The sequence below is a fragment of the Vigna unguiculata genome, chromosome 3 (assembly GCF_037176805.1).
Source record: "Vigna unguiculata cultivar grain cowpea cultivar isolate G323 ecotype 2 chromosome 3, ASM3717680v1, whole genome shotgun sequence".
In the NCBI taxonomy this organism is placed as follows: domain Eukaryota; kingdom Viridiplantae; phylum Streptophyta; class Magnoliopsida; order Fabales; family Fabaceae; genus Vigna; species Vigna unguiculata.
Window position 1 is genome coordinate 67,129,434 of NC_140794.1, and position 23,666 is coordinate 67,153,099.

General features: G+C 28.3%; 1 long non-coding RNA gene across 1 annotated transcript; it reads right to left on the reverse strand.

The window, feature by feature from the left end:
* Window positions 1–17,605: 17,605 nt before the first annotated feature.
* LOC114177036 (uncharacterized) lies at window positions 17,606–21,900 on the reverse strand. The gene is made up of 2 exons (XR_014993629.1): window positions 21,600–21,900; window positions 17,606–18,208 (listed from the first exon to the last, which is right to left on the reverse strand). It is a non-coding gene; the product is annotated as an uncharacterized LOC114177036 (long non-coding RNA).
* Window positions 21,901–23,666: the final 1,766 nt, after the last annotated feature.

Below are 23,666 nucleotides of genomic sequence, written 5' to 3' on the forward strand. Positions count from 1 at the left end.
CTCTCTGCTTAAAAATATTTCTCAAAAACCCCAAAAACAATGTTCCCCATTTATTATTTTTTGCTTTTTTAGCCTTATTTTATTCAGACTGTCCAATGCTCTCACACACTCATCTCTAACGTTTTAGTCAATCTTTTTACCACAATTAATACTTAATTCAAAAATATTATTTTTTTAAACCTAAAACGATTAGTTACAGACCATGTCTTGTAAGCTTTTGACCAGGAGTTTCATTTCATCATTAGAATTGTATATATGAATGTAAAGAAACTGAAGTACCATTAAAGAATTAATCAATCTCCAATCTTCAATTATGTGATATTTCAATTTTCAATAAAGATTAATAATTTAATAAGGGCGTTTTGTTTAAATAAAAGAATATTAAAAAAATTGGGTGTGTGAATGGGGTAGGGAATTTGGAGAACAGGTTGGCTGGGGGAGGTTTCCCACCTAAGGAGTGACCGACACGTGGCGGTTTTCGTTCTCACAGTGGATCGCGATAGCATTTACTGCGAAAGAGGAACAGCGGTGGGTCCCATTGAACGCGTATATTTGACTGGCAACCGGAATTAGTGTGAACGGGGGAGTGTACACGTGGGATGTAAGTAAAAGGAGTTTAGGGTCTGATGTAGCATGTGATGGTGCTGTCCTCTTTCATTTCCCTTTCTCATTTTTTTTTCTTTTAAAAAAAAAATCTTATTTAAATTTTTTTGTTTTCCAAAATCATTTATCTTCACTACATTTTATTTAGTATGAATAACTACGATTTGTAGTGTCACCCTAATTAAATATTGTAAACTATGGTTATGCAATATATTAATATAATGTTCTATTCCCATGTCACTCTTGATTTAATGGATTTAAGATAAGCTGTGTTGGGAGAAAAATAAATATATTTTTGAAAACTTTCTAACTTTTGTATTGATAGCTCTCCTTAACTATTTTTATCACACCATGAATTGTACAGAGAATAGTTATAATTAGATAATCATTGAATGAAAACTATTTCTAAATTAAGTGTGCATATTTATTAGGGTGACAAACTGATAGATAGATTTTATTTTGCATCAAAATGATTCAGATGAAAATAAATTATTGATAGATTTTGAATCATTGAAACTATTTCTACTCATAAAAATTCAACCATTAAATATTTTTTTTCATTAATGGATATTCAATTCGTCTATTAAATAGATCATTTTAGAAGTTAAAATGTATATTGAAATTAAAAAATTTAAGGTTTTTATAATACAGAGCTTTTTTTAACTTTTAAAAAATAATTTAACAAAAACGTTATTGCGAAAAAAATGTTGAATTCATTTATATTTGTTAAGTATCAATGGGACTATAAGTTGAATTTTGAAAAAGAATGGATGAATCACTAGAAGCCTCAATAAAATTAAATGGATAAATTTTATCTAATTCAATATCTTTTTTTTTTCTTCATATTTTGTAATGAATGATTAATATGAATTTAATAAGGGATAAATTGGATATGCAAGTGACGGATCATCTTAAGGACACGAAAGGGCCATGGCCCAAATATTTTTTAAATTTGTATATATTTTTGAAAATTTTAAAAGCTTTTGAATTTTTTTAAATTATGGGTAGTATACTTTAGAAATTGATGAAAATTAAATTATGTGTATTTTATTCTTTTATAAGGCACAAGTAGATAATAAAATAAAATATAATAAAGAATAAAAATATTTAGGTTTAATTACTCTTTTGGTGAATGTTTTCATAAAAAAAAATATTAAGTTGGTACTCCGATTTTTAAGACTCAATTTCATTTCAACTTTTGAAATTGATGTATATTAATCATTTTAGTTAAATTTATTGAATTGGATAAAAGAACTTCTAACATAATTAACACTAGGATTATGTAAATTATACCAACAAACCATAATTACTAATTACTTCAATTTTAATGAAAAATCATTTATTTGTTTCAAGAAATTTAACGAAAAAAACAAATTGCATCAATTTTTCTAAACTTGATACCAAATTGAGACTAAAAAAAGTAGAGGACCAACTTAACATTTTTGAACGAAAATAAAAATAAACAAAATAATTAAATCAAATATTTATTAAGATATTTTTTATTTTTTTCTATTGTTTTTTTAGTTTTCCATTATTTTTTTTGTTTTTCACAAATTGTATCTATCTCTCAATCCATTATTTGATCAAGAATAAAATAATAGATTCATTGTCTAAAAGTGATAAAAGAAAAATTATTCATGAAAATGAAAACAAAATAGATTATACTTTTTCACTTATCTTAAAGTATTATACTAATTATTCAATCTAATGATCAAATAATTGTATTACTTTCGTCTCAAAACTTTAATCAAGATTCATCCGTGAGATAGAGGATGAATAGGTAAATACTTTTAATATTTATTAATATTAATATTGGTGATCAATACAACTAAAGGCTCTGGAAATTTTGATTTTATTACAAGTTTTGGATTATAAAATCTTGATTGTATTACCTTCTTCGTGTACAAACATATGATATTAGATCCTCCAAATAAAAAGTTCATTTATGAACACATTTTCATTTATTTTCACTCTGTTTAATTTTGGTGAGAACCATAACATGTTATGGGAAAACTACAAGAAATAAAATGCTACTTTAAATGTGAAAATGTAAAGAAAATTTTTGCGTCATTATGAACTTTAATGAAATAACTTTAAAATTAAAACAAACAAAAAATGTTTATCGAAGAAAAAGTTAAAGAAATGTATTACTCTAAAAAATTATTCATCACATGGATTCCGCTCACTAAACGTTTTAAGACACTAATTAAACTAATATAGTTAAGTTGCATTAAAAAATCATTATTATTTTCTTAATTGATATCTCTTAAAAATATTCACATACATACTCATATTATATATCACTATGAATTTTTGTCATATTAATTATGATGACATCTGAAAATTCATTTATCATTTCTTTGACTTTTATGTATTTTTTAAGATTGTCTTGTAAAAACAAAAAAGTGGTACATTTTTTATTTTATTAAAATAGTTATATAGTTTCTCATTTAGTCATCTCTCTTTTCATTTAAAACAGCAAATATATGTAAAAACTATTTAAAAGTTATTATAGGATAAAGAGTGCAATAAAAAGCAACAATACATATCTTATGAATTTTAGAGATTTTTTTTTCTAGAAGTGGAAAAAATAAAAATAACTGGTGGAGAGTACGATTTAACTTAACGTATATATTTATAACAACGTCTTTGTTGAAAGCTGTCCTGTATTATTTTATTCACACTAACGATGATCATCCAATATTTGTAGAAAAAATAGTTGCAATTAATTAATCATTTACAATATTAAATAAAAATATTTCGGTTGAAGAATTTTAAAAGAAATTGGAATCAGAATTTATTGTAACCCTAATTCTGTTTCCAAAATATAGGTTTCATCATCTACTTCAATAAATAAACAATTGATCCAAGACAAACACAGAAGTAAACTAAAAATAAATAAAACTAGTATTAAGAATATGAACAATAACCAGGAAAATTGATGATGGTGAGAGATAAGAGAAAAGTTACACTTAAAAGTGTTGCAACTGGAAAATTGAAGTTTTCTACAGACTTTATGCAAGTTGTGATTAGAACAAAGACGAGTGTGACTGAGCGGGAGAAATTGAATTTTCGATCCAATTATTTTCATAAGAGTGCCTGTCCTTAAAAGTAATTAACATAATTTTTTTTATCGTAATTAATACATAAACTGAAGAAGAAATTCGTAAAACTTCGTGTATAATAATAATTAAAAAGGTATATTATAAATTTTTAAAAATGGAGTTTAAGTCTAATTTAATTTCGTAAAAAACGACGTGAGACTTTTAGCGCGTAAATTTAGTTTGAGTTGATTGAATTAGTAAATCGCAAACCCACGAAAATCATTAGAGATTTTGATTTAGGATGATTGGAATTAAATTTGTTGGAACTAAAAATTTAAATTAACTTAACTTGGATTCTTGTCAACCGACATTGTAGAAAAAAAAAATATTCACACTTACTTAATACTTTACATTGTTTAATAAAAAAAAAAAATCTGTAAATAAAAAAGTCTATGTATTTTATTTTATATAATATAGATATGTGTTGATATGAGAGTTAGTGATTTACAGCACCGGAAAGACGCGTATGTGCTTTATGGCAAAACACAAATTGTAATCAAAGTAGATAAGATCATTTAATTGCGCTAAATATTATTATTTTTTAATTCTAAATCGATTTTATTGTATACTTTGATATAAAAATTATTTTTGACAATTAAAATATTTAATCTTTTTTTATTAACTTAAATATGATATTATATATAAATTTAATTTGGTGTTCATTTTAGTCACCTATAATCGAGAAAATACCAACCACACTTCTAGTTTTGCATCTTATGGAAAAGAAGAGATTTCATGCCTAATTATAATTTTTAACCTTGTATATTTTTTTAAAATCTGCAAATTTTGATTTCTATATTTTCTTGACATCATCTTGGTTAATTAATTTTGCATTATTCGTAATTTATTATCATTTGTTCACACAAATTTGATTCTTAGTTTTTTAAATATTAGTGACAATTGGTTTTTGGATATGATATAGAGAAAGTGATTAATAAAAAATATGTGACTTTTTCACATTATCGGAAAAATAACAACTAATTGTCACTAAATATAATTGGATAGTGATTCAATAAGCTTTTAAATTTAAAAATTTAACAAAATTACAAATCATTACAACTTAAGAGATCAAAACAACAATCAACTTTAATATCACGAATAGTTAAAAGTTAAAAAATCTAACATCATTGACAAAAAAATTAGAAACCACAAACCTTACAAAAATTCAGGAACTAAAGTTAATATATTATTAATATATCTTATGTGAATATAGACCAATAAATTTTTTTGGTATTTAAAGGGATGTACTAAAATCTATAATATCAGAAATTGTAAAATTAATTATTCAAAAGTTATATGCGAGAAAAAAAAAACACGTTGAAACATGTTAGATATAAGGAGGGAGAGATTTACTAAGGATATACAACATCAATAAAATTCAAGTTCAACCACATAAGATATTAATATTATTCTCAACTCAAGATCTTAAGACAATGAGTTTATGCATTCTCATCCTTATATGATGTTTCATTTACTTATTTTTATCCAGCCTAAAACTTAGACCGACACTTAAATTTTAACAAAATTGAGAGTTATCATCAAACTTTATCAAATAACTAAAAAGATGAATAATAACATTATACTATATATATTTTAGGTATTAATATCCAGATGATAACATTTTCAACATCTGGCTAAAATGCACTACCAAATTTGTAACACATAAAATACAATTCGACACGAGAAAAGTCAATAATAGGAAAGATAGTAATCATTATTGATAACTCAAAATTCAAATCAATAATGCTGCTTCGTATCACACGACTACATTCATTTTTACTTATTATATAAGTTGTTGTTTTTTCTTTTTCATCTTTACTTATTACATATCTCACTTTCTTTCTGTTTATTTATTTCGTCTTATTGTTCCAAAAATATCTTTTGTTTCTAAAATCTGCTTACATGTAAAAATGTTTATCTTCCTGAACATTTTTATTTTCTAAACCTAAGTAAGAAAACATTATATTTGAAAGAAAGAAGACGAGTAACACTTTTTTTTAAATACTTATTTTGAAAGTAATACTCAAAAGACAATAAAGCTTGAATAGTGAAAAATTATTATGGGAAATAGATTTAAAAATAAAGCAGAAACCGTTTACAAGATGAGATAGTAAGAAGCAGCAAGATCTATAGCAGAGACCTATAAATTAAATTACTTTTGAATCAAACATTGGACTGAGTCAAAGAACGAATAATTTAAATTTTAACTGTCAGAAAAGAAAATGATTAAACATAAAGGCATTCCTGTGAAAAAGAAGTCTTCATGCAGACAACGCTTACGTTATAAGGTTAAATCTAGCAAATAGAAGAAAAAAAAAATGTCCGAGAAAGAGTTACTTTAATTCCAAAGTTCTAAAAAAAGAATGAAAAATTAAAAGTTATTATAGGAAAAACAAATTAACATGTAACACGTACAACAACGTTGTGAGTTGTGACTTGTTAAGACCGTCGTCGTCTCATAGGAGTTCGGTGCCTTCCATGACATCATTTCCACATCACCCTTTCCTCATAAAAACTACCTCCATTTATAGAACTCCCAAACTTTAATGTCAAATTTATGAATTATTTTATTTACTGTATTTCATAATAGTAAGATACACCAATATTAGTTTTTCACTCTTTTTTTTCCCTCTCCATTTTGAGTTTTATTTTTTTTTTCGTAACAGAGGCGCAATGTTTAGAGCAATAAATGCTCTTCAAAAATTTAATGGGCCTCTCAATTAGGTGAATGATTGTTATTTTATTTTATTGTATTCAGTATAAATAAACGAAATCACATTATTATTTTATAAATGTATTTAAAAGGCGTGAAATGTAAATAAAAGATTTTGTCAAAAAATATAATGCGCGGAGATGAGTGCGGTGGAAGTACACGTGGCAGAAGGAGATTGTGCGTAGCTCTTACGTGTTCGATGGACGGGTGGGATTGAGCGAAAGAGAGATCGAAAGGAAACGCACTTTACGCGGTTTTGGTATATTCTATCATTGCTTCAAACACACTCTTCACAACCCATATATGCTTTCATCTTCTTTTCAATTACTATACTCTTCATTTTTTTAACCTTACCTCTTTGTATTTTTCTTCTTTTTTCTTAATACTATTATATCTTATCAAAGTTTTCAATCTCTTTTATGTCCATAAACTAACACTTTTTTAATCATGCACACCATTCCTTTTTCTTTCTTTAAATTTTTGAATGCCATGTTCATAAAAGTAGTGTTGTGATTTGTTTTTGTTGGGATAATATAAGATAAGAAAGCGTGTATTTATCATCCACTGCGTGATTACCGTAAGCAACAACATTCTTTTATCCTCTCTCAAAATATACCAATTTATAAATTAATATTATTTTTTTATTTTAGTTTATTAAAATATAGTTTTTCCGTAAATTATCATACATGTATAAAGACAAGACGTATATGAGTGTTCTAACGGTATTGGTTTGACATGTTGGTGCTAGTTGGTGGAGGGTGGGAAGGTGGCAGCGCCGTGGCTTTGGGCGGCGCGTGGTTTGTTGATTGTGTACAAACGGTTGTTTGTTTGGATTGTACATCACATGGGAACAACCGACATAGGATTTAAAGTTCTGTTTGCGGTGTTTGACCGCGGTTTCTATGAGATACCGTCCAAAATGTCGCTATAAAGGATAATCCCAAACGAAACATTATATGAAATCGCTTCTTCTCGTCAACCTTCTCAATATTTTCTTCTCTTTGTTCAACTACACAAATACAAGAGAAAGCAACACCTTTAATTATATTCGCAATTTATTACTTTAATAACGTAACCAATTATATTTTAAAATAATATTTTTGGCTTACACTACAAAACTGCTGACAAATGAAAAAGAAAAAAATATTTAACAAGCATTTTCATTCTATTTTACTTATCCCACTTTTCGGCTGAGAATTAAAAATGTCTGAATTTCGTACCTTTATTTTTTTATCGGTTTCTTTTCTTTTTTTTTTTTCCTCCCTTTCTCTTACGTCTATACATGCCCCAAACATAAAAGCTATTGTGTTGACTTAGGTTGATGAAACTTGGAACATGCAGTTGTAGTTTAATCATATATGCGTAGTTGCAATGTTTCTTTTAACCGGTTTTAGTTTTGACGTGAAAATATGTTGAGATGTCTTAAAAAATCTCATATAGCTCTGAATAAGTTAGGAAGTAGGTACTAGTGATTATATAATGAGTTTTAAGTTTACGATATTTCTTACCTAAAGTTAAATATATTTTAAGTCAGTGTTTGACTTTTCTTATACTCTTGTAGTAAGATGTTATTAGTGAAAAGTATGAGTGTACTTAGATCGAAAGGTTGAGAGTGTTTTATGTATGTTGTACAAATTTATACAAAGTGATTATTTTTTGCTGTTGTAGTTTTTTTTTTCACATTTGGAGTTTTCAGGTTATATTTGTTATTTGTGTTAATCTTATTTTTCTGGTAATAGACTGATTATTGGAGGTAGAAATGGTAATATTTTTAATTGATGATGCATTTTTCTCCAAAAATAAATTGTTGCAGGTAACATTAATTATCCCAAAACAGAAGTTAGTGGACTGAGTCACAAATCAAATTATAACGCTTAGAATATTGTTACACTTTTAACTAAAAAATATTTGTGAAATTCTAATATTGGAAGAAAATTACACCATAGACCCATTAATACAAAACTTCATTCTCTCAATCTTAAAACTTTTAAAACTTCCAACTGCCATTATCCTTATTCTATGACCGACCATTATGTAATTGTTGAAATGCATAGAATTTATTAGTCTCGCTTGTTTTTTTTATTATTAAAAAAAAACATTGGAGAATATTTGATGATTTAGGTTCTGTGATTCCTCTACTGAGGTTCATGTAACTTGCCTAAAGTTATTGATGAGAGTGCTATTTTAGAAACGGTTTATTCATTGAACAACATTATTCTTATTTGAATATTGATCAGGCTGTAGCAAATGTGAAAGCAAACTGGTTAATTTTTTTTTAATGGCTATGATTCGAATATATTTTATTTGTCAGAATCTTTTTCCAAACATCTTAACCAAACCCATTTGTGATTTAATAATATAAAGCTGTGTTCTAGATGTGTGTCACCATCCATGATTTCCACACTAGATTATATCATATTTCTGATTCCATTTTCCTTCCAAATATTTCACTAAAAATTAATTATATAAGGTGCCTCAAATTAATCTCAAAACTTAATTTAATAATTGATTTAGATGATCTCGAAATCTATGATATTTTTAAACATTTTCTTCGAACATTATCTCTTAATAAGGTTTATTCTCTTGTTGAATTTGTCTTATTTGTTTTCATGGTCAACTCAACAACTTTTGACCAACAGTGATATATAGAACTCAGTACGAAAACTAATTCATACAAAGCTAATACTGAATTAAAAATTGTACAGAAAGTGTTCTAAAAAGACGTACGTCATGTTATTATAAGTGGGGGCATCCATTTTAATTTGATTTAGAAAACTCATCAATTTAGTTTCAAGGTTGGAAAGTCATGTCTGCTTCCTTTTAGGGTTATATATATATATATATATATATATATCCCTCAAAAAGACTAATTAATATTCACAGAAGTGTATTGATATAAATAACTATTTCCTTTAATACCTAATTAACTTTTAAGTATATTTTTAATTAAAAAATTAAAAAAAAAATATTTTTATTCATTAGGTATTTAAATTTTTTATAATTTTAATTAAATTTTTGTTATTTAATTTTTTTTCATTAATTAATTAGATAATATGGTTATTATTTTACCTCATCACTTGTTGTTTAACATTAACTGTAATATTACTTTATTAATCAAATACGTGAAAATAAGGAATTATGATAATAACATAACAATCATATTATTCAACTAACAAATAAATAAGATGAGATTAAATTGAAAATACGTAAATATTAAGTATCCAATAAACAACAGAGATTTAATAAAAAATTAATTAAAAATACTCGAATTTTATAAAAAAAGTTATAACTTAATTAAATCTTTCCTTAAATATGATAGTTCTTATGGTGATATAATGCACGTCAATTTGATTCCTTTTAGTCTAATTCATATTTGACCTAAAAGTAACATGTTAAATTACAAGTTAATAGATTTGGTGTGATCATAATTGCGAGTTTGCAAGTTAGTTAAAGTAAATTAAAAGAAAATCTTGAAAGTTATTTACAGTCTTTTAATCTTAACTTTATAGTATCTTATTACTAATATAATAATTACAAAGAAACCATCATAAAGATTATTTATTTATTATTTATTACAAGTAAAGAACGAAAATATCGTAAAAAAATTAGACATTAAAATGAATTATGAAATATTGGAAAAATTAAAAAAAAAAAAAACTATTTAGAATGATGAACTTGATTATCTTATTATATAGTGGATTGTAAACCAATATGCATGATCCACATTATTATCTTATAATATTTATTTGATTTTGTTGATGCTAATTCTATTATAGTAATTTCTAGATATTCTTGCAAGACTAGATTTAATTATTAATTATGTCATGTCATGCTTTTAATTAAGCCATCCAGTTTGTATTCGCATAAAGATAAATATACTTGTCTGGGCTACAATGTACTTTTCGTTCGTGTAGTATTTGGAATGCAGAATTCTGATTCTTTGTAAAAAGTTGATTATAAATGTGATGATTCAAATCTTTAAAATTAAATAATCTAAGTTCACTATTAACATGTGATTATCAAATTATTAATAGAAAACAATACAAATTTATTGGTAATAGTAATATAAATTAGTTATGTTAAGATATTAATAGTAAGGGTTTAATAAATTTTAGACATGTCATGGTGGGAAAAAATAACTTCATTTAGAATATTGGAAAACTAAATATATAATTACAATTTTATGGAGACCAAAATTATGTAATCACAAAAACTATTGTAACCCAAATTAGATTAAAGACATTTTATTTATTTTGTGAATTTTATTCTTCAAAATTTATTTAACGAAAGGATAACGAAAATAGGCTACTAATACTTATTAAAAGAAACATCGATTTTTTTTAAAAGAAAAAGAGATTAAAGATCTAAAAGTGAGTCATGCGGAAATATTAATATCTTATTACATTCGTCTTAAAAGAGTTAAAGTTAATTTTAAATATTTATTTTTACCTGGTCAATTATTTAGTCTAATCTAGGAATGTCAATGGAGCGGGTAGGGTACGGGTAGTAACTCCTCCGTACCCTACCCGTTGGATAAATATCCGTCCTGTACTCGTAACCATATTAGTTGGGTATTCGTTATGCGGTATCCGCTTATTTTTTTCATATCCGCGAGTATCCACGGGTACCCACAAATATTTACAAAATTATTTAAAAAACAAATATTTAATCATAAATTCAAATAAAATAAAATACATCTCTGTCATAAATTTTAAATAAAGTTCAAATAAACTCAAGTTCATACAAATCCAAATAATTATAAAAGTAGATATAAAATACGTTCAACACAATGAAATTTCCTTAAGTAATGTTTTGATCAAAAAGTCCACTTTCTCTAATTGATTCCTAAAAAATAAACAAATAATTAACCTCAATTGCCACGTGTCAAGTATTCTTATTTTGATTCCACCATTTGACAACAAGCATACCATAGACGTTGTTGTCTATATATGATTTGATGTATATGCCCAATTTCAAATACAAGAAAGAGAAGGATGTCAAAGGGTGTACTTGGAAGAAGACAACATACCGATACTTGAAATTTGAAGAATGAAGACAGAAGACAAGATGTGCAACTTAGAAAAAATTATGTCAAAATATTTTTTACTAATATATATATAAGGGTACTTTTGTGAATTAAAGTTTAGCAGGTACGGGTATCCACGAGTACGAATACTATCATACCCGTACCCGCCCCGTTAACATGCGGGTATCAAAAAAATACTCGTACCCGCGGATAGCGGGTATCCATTTTTAATATTCGTTTCCTATCCGTTGCGGGTTTTATCTGCAGATATCCACGGGTACAAATTTTTTTGACATCCCTAGTCTAATATGTTACTTATAAGTTTTAAATATTATTATTATAGGAGAATAATGTTATACTACTTATATTATTTTCAACTTGGCAGAGATGGTGTCACGTTCCTATGCGTTTCTAAGTACAATGAAAAGTTAAAGTTACTAATTTCTTTTTTGGAAAATAATTGTAAGTACAAAATTTTGATATATGATATTCTTTTAAAATATTTATCTAATGAATTTTTTAAGTGGTTACAATAAGAATGCGTTGTAACATGAAAGAGTGTAATAAAAAGAGGAGGTTGAAAAATGTATAAGATAAAAACCAAGGTTAAGATTTTTGGAGGCGAGATGTTTATGATGTTGATCGAGAACAATTTCAAGTAAAAGGTTTTTATTTGCCGTATTCTATTTATTTTTTATTTTATTTTAAGCTTTAGTGGGGTCTAATATTATCTTTGTTCATCTAAATTCTAGAAATTATCACAATAAAGTCACTTTATAATTGTTAGATCAAGCAACAATCTTCTCTTTAGCAATTATTCTATTATTATCTATTAGGAATTGTATATTCGTTATCTTAGTTTTGATACTAATTGATAGATTGAACGTTTATTACTTGGTCAAAAAGTTTTAACTATAAGTCATGCCACAATTTTTTTACTTGAGAGTGTAACATAACGATTTGTTCAATTGTGATGTGATCCACTTGATCTCTGTTACGGAATAATTGATGACACTTGTATTACAAGAATATATATGTAAAATTATAATTAAAAGAGATATAATTATCAATTTCAAATGCTTCCCTGAGTATTGTTCATATATGAAATTCTTTGATAATTATTTTAAAATGGATTTATTTGTGAAAAAAAATATAAATTGGTGCCAAAAAAACACGAGTGGTTCGGGGAATTCTAGAAATAAGAACACGGCAGCGATGATTGCGGCGCCTCTTGCAATGGAATATTTTCTATTCTGTTTACCTCTTCTCCATATCTTTCTCTTTTCCGTAACCCAAAAAAAAAATACTACACTTTCTGTTTTTTAAATTTTTTTTAAATAGTGTCTTCATTCATGCCCAATAATTTAAGTTGGGTTTCAAAGTTTCAAAGTTTCAATTTCAATTAGTATTAAAATACTGACACCGGTTCTTGAGTTGGAATGGGATGTTGGGAAGTCAAAGTCAACAGATTTATATTTTTATATTATTGGAGTTATTAAAGAATGTATTTGGAAATGGGAAATGCACGTTAATTGAAGATGAAAGAGGGTAAAGAAAAATAAAAGAAGAAGAACGCGTAGAGAGCAGAAAGTGAGAAACGATATCGTATTGCGTGCACGTCTCTGCAATTTTTTGGAGAGTGGATGTGTGCTTTTTCAAGCCATGCCCATGCTGGAAACCACGGATCCCATCAACGCCTACAACGTAAAAATCCAACCCACTTTTTCACCTTTCCATTTCTTTTCCATCTTTACATAATACATACCTTAAATTATCACTTCATATTCAACTCAATCTAACTCTTCCATTTTAACTAAAAATAACAAACTTAAGTATGCTAATTTTTTTTTATTGAGGTTTTGGATCGGAAGTATAGTCAATTCTTTATAGGAGTTAGAATTATGATTCTTTTGTGTTGTATTTTTCTAGTAATTTTTTTAACATTATGTTTACTTGAGAGTATTTATTAATCAGAAGGATGAAATAGAAATTATTTGAAAGTAATTGAATTATTCAGTTTTGTAAGGATTTAAGAGAGAGAAAAATAAAGAAATTATATTATATTCTCATTCTCTTTCATGTGCAGAGATTTCAAGGTGATTTTATAAGATTACTATAATGCCCTTCATTATTTTTTTTTTTGTTTTCTTAACTCAAGTCAACTCACAAGATGTTTTCTTAATCTGTGTAAATTAATGATGCAAATAATCACTAATAATGTTGCATAATTTTGATAATTTAAAAAAACGGTTTTTAAAATTATGTTTAGAAGAATAATTAATACTTCCAAATTTAAGTTTATCATCTCCCTCTCCTCAAAATAAATCTTCACAAGTGAACACACCCGAAAATTCGACCATTGATGTTAAAATATTGATGTTAAAATTGATAGTTAGTCTTAGTAACTCATATATACAAATAAGATTGAAGACTCATAAACTCAATATCTTAAGTAAGACTAATTTACAATATATAAGTGACTATGAACCTTATTTTACAATTTGATTTTGTAGGGTTGAATTAAACTTACAATGTGTTTACTTCTAAAAATGAATTTGAGGAAAATAGATGAATTTGAGGGGATGTAAAAAGAAAATTGAAATTATTTGTTTTAAGGAATGAAGAGATGAGAGTGAAGGAATTTGAAAATTAAATTTTTAAGTTTGTAAATAATTTGATGGATGTAATAAATATAAAATAATATTTTAATAGATAAAATTGTTAAATTACAATTTTAGTCATATAGTTAAAATTTATATAAAATAAAATATAATAATAATTATTATTATTATTATTAACTTTTTTTATTATTAATAGTATTAGTTTTAATATTATTATATTATTATTAATGTTATTCTTATCAGTATTATTACTACTAATATAATTAATATTACTATTATTATTAATAATAAGTAAAATCATACTTGTTAAATTGGAATTTAAAAAAAACTAAAGGGTATTTAGTAAATATGTATCGGTGATGTGTCTTCCCTTCCCTATATGTTTAAGGATAAAAGTATTTCATTTTTCTTCGAATCTAACTACACAAATCAGTTCTAATGTCTGAAAGCAAAAAGCCTCATCCATCTTCTTAAATAACAAATCCCTATAAAAAAACAAAATTAAAGTTCAATTTTTAAAATGATTATATGAAATAAGAATACAAAATTTTCAAGTTTGCATAAAATGTATAAATTTTAAGAATCGAAATGTTTTATCAAATAAGACAAGTTTGATTTGGATTAAAAACAACTCAAAGATAATTGTAATGATAATAAATTATTTGGATTTAAATTAAAAGCAACAATTAATCAATTGAACTCAATAAACTTGATTTATGTCATTAGATTCTTGGAAACAACCTAATTCATTTTATACCTTAGCCCCTCCAAGTATTTGTCTATCAACACTAAAGTATGCCTTCTTAATATGTATCGTGAAAAAAATATATACTTAGAAATTTATGTTTTCGGTTTTTCTGAAATAAAAAAATTGGTTTTAATTATTTTAAAATATAGCATTCTTTAGAGAAAAATTGGATTTATAATTGTCATCAAATTTTATTTATATTCATTTTTAGAAAAAAAAATAAAATATTTATAAATTAAAGAGAAAAAATGGAACACAAATTTGAAATTCAAAACCCAGATTAAAAAAATGGAGTACGCACATACTAATTATCCACCGTGGGGGATAGAATAAAAATATTATAATTTATGGTATTTAAAAAAAGGAGAGGATAACATACATAGACGTGGAAGAATCACAAGAACTACTTTTGAAATAACAACTATTGAAAAATATTAAAACAGGTTAAAATATAAAAAAAAAATCTTTTCAAAAATAGGTTAAAATAAAAAATAGAGTGAACCAAATAATCATTGAAAAGAAACTAAGTACACATAGTGTGACCTACCCCATTTACAACATATTTTAAACTCAGCTGTTTACTAGTGTTATTTATTTATTTATTTGTTTAATTACATCATTACAAGATAAAGCCTTATATTTGTAATCTACTTTCTAGTGTTTAAAGATGTGTGTAAGAAAATTTTAATGAAGAAACAGGAAATAAAAGTAAAAGTAAGAACTTTTCTTAAATCTTCGCCATTAAAGTAGTTTAAACCATGCTAACTCTGCTTCTTCTTCTAGAATTCGTATATAATTGATGAATCGAGCACGTGAGAATTAATGTCCGATACTCTTTGTAGATTTTTGCTGGCAGTGGTGGCAATATGGCAAAAAGTATTTAGTGAATCAAAAATAAATTGAAGTTGATTTATATGAAATAAAAAGGTAAAAAATTTAAGAACAAAATATTGTTATGTGAAATCATTTCAAGAGATGATGCTCTTGTTCTAGTGTATTCAACAGATGTATTTTTTTTTTTCTCTTTACTCTCTAAAACGTCTTTTAAAAGACAAAAATCGTAAAATAATTTTACGTTTTAAAATACACAATACATTTAATACAGTAAGTAATCTTAATGATATTATTTCAACGAAGATTTATAAAATTTTTGTGGAAACTCATTTACTCATATTTCAATTCGGTGATTGAACAGTCAATTTTGAAACATTGAACTAAAATTCGTTCCTTAATTACGACACAATTGGTCAATAATAATAATTGCGAGTAGAAGTAAACTACTACGAATGTAAAGCATCACAAAATGTCCATTTACTAATTTATATCCAAAAAAAAAAATTGAGGTAGGAATATAGATTATTAATGAAGATGTGGTTTTTAAATTCTTGAGAACATTAGGAATAAACAAATACCGGTATATGGGAGGTTACTTTATACCCCACTGTCGTTGCGTATTATGAGTTAATGTTCGTTGTGTTCTTTATCGGTATTCAAACAAGTTACGCCAAATAATATGATTGTTGATTACAACTTAAGAAAGATTCCACTGTTTTCTTTTTACACTAAAAAAGCATATTGTGTCACTTCGTGTCTCAATTATTTGCAAGATATACATGCCTGTTTTTTTTTTTTTTTTATCTACACCCTAAATATGTGGGTGTTGTTAATTCCAAACTTTGGATAAAATATAATTCCGAGTAACAATATCTTAACTTGGATATATGTGCACTAGCATATGTAGCATTATTGGTACGTATCGTATGCGACTTTTTTGTTTTTGTTTTTTTCTTTTTTTCCTGTAATGAGAATGCATTTAATCTGAGAAGAATAGTTAGTGTTTCAGAATAAGCCACGCTAATCAGATTGTCCTTCTCAACAATTTCCTGTAATAGTAATGAAAGTGACATAATTATGAAGCATATGCCCTTCAAAATCTCTTTTTAGATATGAAATTTTGTTTATTGAGCAAGATACCTGTTGCAGGATATATCAATAAAAAATATAGATTTGTACTTTGAATGTAACTACTGCATAAATACAAACATGAACATCTCAAACTTACAAATTTAACCAATCTATATGGTTTTTCCAATTTGGAAACTTGATGAACCTCTTCGTTTCATGACCCACTTGAAGAATGAGTGGTACTTGCTACCAAGATTTAAGTAAACTGAGTTTGGAGTGTTTCTGATGGGATAAACACAAATTTGTGATAAGATCTTTCTCAGTGTCTCAAACCTCAATCACATGAAAGGACTGATTCAAACTTCAAAGTCTTGTTATTGCCATAATCGGGTTGTTGTGGACTACACTAACATTTATGAAGGTTAAACAGCTGAATTTGAAGGGCAGAATGAATCAGAAAAACGGCACTAAAAGATAAATAAAAAAACGGTGGAAAATTGATGATGAGAAGGGGAAGGTGGTGGGTGACTTTTTGTGAAGGATTGGACCATCACCAAATGGGCCAAAGTCCCGTCTAATAAGGTCAACCACACCTATGCCTTGCATGGTTCTTTGACAGAGATGGAATTGACCCTAACCATTGTATTTTTTTTTAAGGTACAAGAGCCTCACCAACCAAAAGCTCTAGATAAGTTTTTGGTTCATAAGGTGTGACATATCATTGGCCCACGAAGCCTTTGTCAACTTTCTTACCCTATAAATATAATAATATATACCTCACAAACTATTCATTCAATAGTTGGCTTCAAGCCATAAAAGCAAACCAAATCACACCCACACAGAATCTAGGATAGACTTCACGGCTTAAATAATAATACAAGTAGGTGACAAACTTGGACCGGCACTAACTTTTAAACAACCAGTTTTCAACGTATCTAAAGTAGACACAACTCAAACTCTAAACACAATGCCTTCTTCATAAAGGACGTGGTGTTCGATCATGTAATAACTCAAAGAGGTTTATAAACATGTAAATAAGCTTGAATTAATTGTTGAGGTTGATATGAACCTACATTATTTTCAGATTTGGTGCAGTTAGCAGCCTCTTGTTACGTAAATTTCAGTGTCTCGATCATGAGATGAGCCTCTGAAATAACGCACGGAAATGAATGTGGACAAAGCATACTTTGTAATGTGTTTATCTTCTGTTGCATGAAAGTTTAGGGTTGTGTTGAGTCACGTCTTTCTCAACAACAATAATAATGATGGCAAGAGTAATAGCAATGAAAAGAAGCTGAGGCAATGGTGCAGATATTCGGCGAAAAGTTTTGTATCTGCCACTGAAAAACAAAAAGAAATGGAGAAAAAAAAAATTAGAAAAAAGGAAGACTTGTTCGAAAGGCTGATACAGCTTTTGACTTGTGAGAACACTGAGCGTTGTTTATGGGTCCCCCATGTGAAGAGTCTATGCCCATGAAATTAATTAGCCTGCAAACAAACCATATAATATTCAACCATGTGTCAAGCTAGAACCCAACAACGAATCCTGTTTAGGCACATGAATAACAGTGCCACTTTACCTAACTCAACCATTCAAAACATAAGATCATTAAGACTAAGATTCTGGTTTAACCTCTTTCCTATGACGTCGTTACTTTCCACAGTTTGTATTATTAGACCACTTCTCAAGTCTACATCACGTACCAAAGGATTTTCTCAGCCCTACCCTGTATTACAATATTGGACTGCATGACTTCTTCCTTCATTTTTGCATTATTTCACTCACATATTTCGTTCAGACTATGATTCTGTGGGGCCTTTTTTACTACCCTGCAGGCCCAGATTTTGATTTCAAATAACAGTTTCCTCATACAAATAAGATTTACACCAGTACTACAAATTAAACAAAGGCAATCACTTCCTGCACCATCATTTCCGGAATTTTTTTTCTGGAAAGCAAATAATCTCTTCGTTACGGAAGACATTTTCCAGAAGCGTTTTGATGGGGTGGGAGAAGAAATTTGATAGGGTGCAGGAAGTAATTGACTTAAACAAAAGGTATGCCAGTGATACTGGTGTTTCCAAACGTTATAGATACCAGTATATTAAACCAACGTGTATGTATTCCCTAAGTTTAGAAGCATGTATCAGATTTGGTTTGCTAGTCTTGAAGGGTTAGGCACCAGCTTGTTGAATTCTCTGTTGATGAGTATCCCAATCATACACGCGACTAATTGTAATTTGATCAAATATGGGAGGGGAAAATGACCCAGAACTACCATTCGTTGATGGTGTAAAACTTTTTAAATGTATTAGTAAACCAGAAAGTATCACGCCCGTTACAATTTTAAAATGAAAATGAGTATCAACATCATTGTAACTAAAAATCTTCTAATCCTTTGGACTAAACCAGTATTGAGCATGATTCTTCCTAGCAAAGACCAACCATGAAAGCCAACTACAAAGGTCTATTCCATCAGCGAGATGTGCAGAACGGTGTAAGAATCTAGCAAGTGATTGAATTTGAAAGAAAAACAGTGAACTCAACACAATCTATAACACTCATGTATTTTCATGCCCCTCTAACATCCATGTTGATTGCTGGGAAAGAAATTAGTCATGGCATCGATGTTATGCTGGGTATCCGCGTATACACTGAAAGAACCAACTTCTCTTCTCAACTCCATACCAATTGTTAATTTGTCAATGCCTCCCCCCAATACTAATTCTCTACCACAACTTGCACGATTACCACTCACTCCTCCTTCTTCCCCTTGAACACAGCCACATGGTAATTCTGTTACTCCCCTACCCATTACCTTTTTCTCTCCCCTCCTTGCTCTTGCCAATACCTTTCCCCTTCTCCTCTCACACACCCATAAACCTGGTTGGCGCCCATTTCCTTCACGACCCACATCCATATCCCTCTCTATGCCTCTTCTTTGTCATACACTTCTTATGGGTCTATCATAATATCTATCCTTAAATACTAATCTGTATTGACCATGGTATCATTGGGCAAACATTAAAAATCAACAAGGTAAACATCATTTAAAACTGGATGGTTTGTCCATAAACATGATTGCTGTGTGATCCATTCAGCCAAATCCTTCGAAATGGGAAAAGACCTGATTGTTGTTGTAAGGAACTATGGAACATCACAATATCCCAACCTTTTTATTTCTTAAAGTTTACAAAATGAAGTAAGTTGAATCTTACTAGGATCGATAAATAGAACTAGTTACATTTAAATTTCACAACCCAAGCTCGAAACTGCTTCATGGAAGACAGCTAAACTGGATGCATACATTATCCACCAACATCTGCCCATCTAATCAATGTGAGTCATACATGTTTGTACCTACAAATACATATTGAATCTTCACAGGTAGGCACGAACCAGATACCTAAATACCAATTTTAATAAGCGTATGAGGCTTGAGTACTGCTCCATTGTGCTTAATTTAGCTGGTTGGTACCACACAGGGCACCAATGCCCTTCCCCCACCCCCTCGTTTCATATACCTTCTTTACTCAAGGAGGGTTTAGGAAGCAGGAGGAAGCCTTGAGGATGTAATAAAAATACACCAAGCATTGTACACAAGGTGGGGGATATATAAATGCTTAGAATAAAAAGGCACACATTTTCATTTCAGCTGCCTGATAAAAGATAATTTTGCTATTCATATATAAGACTCTTTCCTCGACATAAAATACAAATAAATATCTTTTACTTGAGCAACCACTACAGCCATATACTACTTTATGAGAAAATCAGGGTCCAAATAAACCTCACCAGTACCCTCTTTGCTTGCAATGTAGCAACATGTAAGCACTTCTCAATATTTGGTATCTTTGCCAGACAAACACAACCAAACAAATTGTGTAGTAAGTGCGGATGGAGAGAAAACGGCAACACAAAATACAAATTTTTACAATTGGAAATTACTGATTCAAGTAGTCATTCTTATTTCTATGATTTAAGTCAGGTAAGAGAGTTTTTCAGCTTATTATATTCATGATAGGGACTATGATATTATTGCTACCTAGAAAACCAATACAAACACATATTTTTACAAAATTTTACACTTAGAAGCTACTTATCCAAGTAGAAATTCTTATCTTTATAATTTAAGAACCTGGTACTATGAAGTTTACGCTGTTAGGAAACAGGAACTCACGTATACAGCATATTTAAGAGTAAAAATGAGTTTTTAGTTGTGCAGGTATGTACTCAAAACAGAAACCTACTTTTTTGTACATAATCTGCTGCAGAATTCACTCACTGTAAATACAGAATGATTTAGGATGACCTATACTTAGGTTAATGGCTCTGTAAAAAAAAGACACCGAACTGTTATCTTATTTATACTACCATGATGCAACAAATATGTACAATAATGATGATAGACAGAAAAGCGAGGAAATAGAAATGAACCTAGTAAGTGTACAATAACTAACGGCCCTATCATTCAGAGCATTATAACCTGAAACTGTTTCCAGACCCATTCTATAAGAAATAAAAATATGAAGAAAAATATACGAAAGTGCACAGTTGGTGAATCCCAAAAATGAAAAATTAAGCACAACAGACTAACATCAGATGCAGTATAAAAATCACATTAAAAAACAGCATGACAATTATTTTTGAGAATTTCACACATTTGCAAAATGCCTTAATCATACTCATCAATCCAATACTAAAATTCCAAAGGAAAACAAGAATCAATTGAGGGGTGAAGCAACAAATAGCTTATTGTTTATAAAACTGAAAAAAAAAAAAAAGGTTTTGAGAGTCTAAAAGTCCTCTTAAGCCAAAGAAATGAAGTTGGCATTTTCAATAACAATACTGCATTGATTATTGGGGGAAAGAAGAAACCTTTGTTGGAGAAAAGTTGGCATCAAGGCCTGAATGAGTGAGATAAATCCGAACATCCTCTCCAGAGGGCGAATAAACAACAATTCGCAACAGTAGCAGTCATTGTTGTTGAGTTGTTACCTCATCTCCACACTCAGAAAATTGAAAATATAATGCCAAAATTAGTTTGTTTTGGGTCTTTCGCTGTTTCCATTTCCATCCCCAAATTGTGTCTCAACACTAATCCTCTTGCAATCTACTCATTCAAAGTAAAGTAAAAACACTAGGAGAATGGGTTTGTTTGAAAAACTTCTCTCTACAAGGAAATTCAGAAAGGAAAGTAAAATAAAATAGCTTTTTTCATAAATTATATTAAAATTTAAAACTTTAAAAAAATTGCGCAAATATATAATCACTTTTTTAAAAAAATGAAAAACATTCATCATTTTAATTATGTTATGAAAATCAAACACATCAGCCTGTGTTCCCATTTTTTATTACATTTTTTTATTATATAAAAATAATATAATTAAATAAATTATTTATTATACGTACTTAAATTATATTTTGACAGAATAAGATAATCAAATATTATAAATTTAGTTGTATATACACTTCCATTGTAAGTTGAATATAGATAGATACTTTCTTATTTGCTATAGAGTCTCTTGTTTCCGTTTCTTTTCTGTTTCTTTATTTGTTTTATTATATATTTTTTTTCATTTTCTTATATTAATATTTTTTATCTGGAAATTTTACGTTGTAACTTTAAAATATTTTTAAGAATAAAATATGAAAAAAATTTACATAATTCCAATCCCAATTATAATATTAATATGGGATGTAGGTAGTAATGAAGGAGGTGCAGGAAGAAAAGGTCGTACTATATTGGTTGAAGATCCAGTGAGATCCATTATGGGTTTACTCTGGGTCTGTTTTCTTAGTGGGCCTATGATATATTTTAAGTCAAATTTGAAGACAAGTCTCACAGTAAAAGTCCATCGATAACTTCAGTTATTGTTATATGAAGAAAGTCTCAAGTGAAAGTGAGTCACCCACCCAATATAATGAGAGATAGAAAATGACAACTAATTTATTTTATATTCTGATGAAATTTTTTAAGTGATTTTTTTTTTATTTTTTCTATATTTCGATCACTTAAAAAATATTATTTCAAATTATAAAAAAAAATTGTTAAAATTTAATTGTTAAAATATTATTATTCGAAATAGAAAATGAATGAAACATAGATTCAAGGGTGGTGGGTGATGAAGCATATACGTGTAAAAGGAGAAAGGTTGTGTGTGGGTCCATGGAGATGAAAATGGAGGATTGAGTGAATGAATATATGAGAATATCAACTGGTCATTCAATCCAATTCCACATCATGTCTCAAAACAACCTTAACTCTAATAATCTATGTCTTACATTTCCATTCTAAGGAATCTCTGAATCACTCTCCATCTTATGTTATGTCTCTCTTTCTTTCACTCTCTTCGGTATGTGTCTCCTTTTCATAAGAGCATTCAAATGGAAGCAATTTCCAAACTCAAAAACATGTGATTATCCTTGAATATAGAACATTGAATTAGTTGGGTCCATTGCGATGGCTTTGAATTGAACCGAACAAGTAGAAAATGGTGATTTATTAAGAATGATAAGATTGAAAAACGGTGGCAATGAATTAGTGGGAAAAAAGAAGCATTAATGGGGCTATTATGAAGTTCAAATAAGTTATAAGTCTTATCCTACCCCTACAAAAGGATGCGTGACTCACTATCTACTTCATCACTCCACTAATCACAAATAAAGTAGTTCAATATGATATACGACTATATAGTGGTGATCATGTGAGGGACAAGGACATTTTTTTTAGTATATTGCTAAACAATTGTGTCTTCTTGTTTTGTTTTCCATTTGCGACCATGATGTGTTGCGTTTCTACAACCTCATCAAATATTTCAAACCGATGCTAACTTTATCCACAACACAGTACTTGTAAACTTTTTATTCGTTCTTTGGTTTTAAGAGACAGAAAAAGATATTATAACTTTTCACGCCGTTCTAGCTTATCTTTGAGAAATATAT